This window comes from Bos grunniens, chromosome X (genome assembly GCF_055505025.1).
Source record: "Bos grunniens cultivar Pamir isolate PY7600 chromosome X, Bosgru_T2T1.0, whole genome shotgun sequence".
In the NCBI taxonomy this organism is placed as follows: Eukaryota; Metazoa; Chordata; class Mammalia; order Artiodactyla; family Bovidae; genus Bos; species Bos grunniens.
This window is the reverse complement of record NC_141194.1, coordinates 123,080,005-123,082,202: the sequence shown is the minus strand read 5'-3', so window position 1 is coordinate 123,082,202 and position 2,198 is coordinate 123,080,005. Positions and strand designations below refer to the sequence as shown.

At 37.4% G+C, this 2,198-nt stretch overlaps 1 non-coding gene across 1 annotated transcript; it reads left to right on the top strand.

Annotated features, from left to right (window-relative positions):
- Nucleotides 1-1,458: 1,458 nt before the first annotated feature.
- On the top strand, nt 1,459-1,593 carry LOC147341284 (small nucleolar RNA SNORA48). Its single transcript, XR_015160013.1, has one exon. It is a non-coding gene; the product is annotated as a small nucleolar RNA SNORA48 (small nucleolar RNA).
- The last annotated feature ends 605 nt before the right edge of the window (nt 1,594-2,198 follow it).

Here is a 2,198-nt window from a genome sequence, read left to right as displayed (position 1 = left end):
ATATTCAGAACTGATTTCCTCTAGGATGGACTGGTTGGATCTCCTTGCAGCCCAAGGGACTCTCAAGAGTCTTCTCTAACACCACAGTTCAAATAAGGATACTGAGAAGTTAACAGTCTGCAACCTGGAAGAGGGCTTTCATCAGAACCCAACCATGCTGACACCATGATCTCATCCTTCTAGCCTTCAGAACTAATAGACATAAAGTTCTGTTGTTGATAAGTCACTCCGTTTATGGTATCTTCTTATAGGAGCCTAAGCTGATGAAGACAGTGTTCAAAGCCATTGTTTTATAACAGTCTTTTTAAAAAAAGTTCTTAGATATTTCAGCTCCCTTGTTTTGTTCCATTGATGCTATTTATTATTTTTCTAATTTCAATTTCATTGATTTCTGCTTGTATCTATACTATTAGTGATATTATCATTCTTCTTGCTTTGGTTTTAATTTACTTTTATAATTTCTTACATTAGGAGCAGATATTATCAAATTGAGTCTTTTCTTCCTTTCTAATATAAGCATTTAATGACATAAATTTCCCACTTAGTACTTCTTTAGCTAAGTCCCCAAAATTGTGATATGGTGTATTTACATTTTCATTCAGTTCAAAATATTTTCCAGTTTCCTTCAATAATTTCTTTTGATCCATGGTTTACTAATTGTATTGTTTAATTTCCAAATATCTGGGGATCTTGATGATATAAAATAAAATAAATGTCGAGGCCTTAAATGCTACAGTGAGGAGTTTCTACATAATGTGCTGACCAATGGGAAACCATTAATGATTTTTGAAAGGTGTGCTGATATGATCAGAGCTATGCTTGAGGAAAGACAATCTTGAAGGATAGAATGGATTGGAGGCAGGAAGTAGGGAGGTAGCTAAGGGTCAGCTACTCATTCTCACCAACTATGCCATATCATGCTGTTACATGTATTGAATTTCTCTCTGCTCCTGAAAGATCATTTCTCTAAGTATTCAAGTCACTTTGAATTTAAATGCCAATTTAAATGTACTAACAAATTCACTAGTTAGTCATCTAATTAGCACATACTTTAACTATCTACATGAATGACTGATTTAACCATTACCATGGCCAAGTCAGTTAAATTGCTCATTTTGGGCTAAAATTGTTGTTAGTGGAGTAGATATTTGCATTTAATATATGCATTTCAAACTATAAGTAATTGCTACTTGGAACCTAAAATGTAATTATCATGAGACATAATTAGTATTAAATCAGAATCTTATAAATCTCTGCCTAATTATCTGAATCATATATCTAGATGTCTGGTTGCTATATATTTTTATAAGGTCTCATGATCTTTTAAACCAAAGCATTTAGTTTAACAAATCTCTTGGAACTTACCAATTCTGTGAAAGTGGAACAATTGTCACCCAGCATGTGTGACTTACAAGGTAAACAAGATGAAGTTGGGCTGAGCTCATAAAACAGCATGTGTATCCCTGACCTGGGGAGAGTGGCACCTGGTTGGTGGTGCCTGTCTCATATTAACCAGGAACAAAACAACTCCTTGTTTATCCCAACTTGGCTTTTTGCTTGTGCCCATGCTTGGCTCATGCCCTGGACACATGGGAAAAGAAAGGATTTCATTCTATTCAGTGAAGATGCTGCAATTTTAAAGATTTTTATTTTTTCAATAGTTAAATGTTACAACATCTGTATTATGAAGTCAGGAAGTTGGAATAATTTCTTGAAGATATATAAGGAAATAGGAATAATTGCTTGCCATGAATAGGAGAAGGACAAAGCACTTGAAGTCATGCCTTGAAGTTAAAAGAGTCTGGTTGGCCTTTCACTTTGCCCTACTTGGCTGTTCACAGAGAGTCAGTGGTAGAGAGACTGTTGAGTCATGAATCAGAAACACAATATTCATCCTGAAGTCACATGCTACTGCTGCTGCTAAGTCGCTTCAGTCGTGTCTGACTCTGTGCGACCCCATAGATGGCAGCCCACCAGGCTCTCCCATCCCTGGGATTCTCTAGGCAAGAACACTGGAGTGGGTTTCCATTTTCTTCTCCAATGCAGGAAAGTGAAAAGTGAAAGTGAAGCCGCTCAGTCGTGTCCGACTCTTAGCGACCCCATGGACTGCAGCCAACCAGGCCCCTCCATCCATGGGATTTTCCAGGCAAGAGTACTGGAGTGGGGTGCCATTGCCTTCTCCTGAAGTCACATAGTCA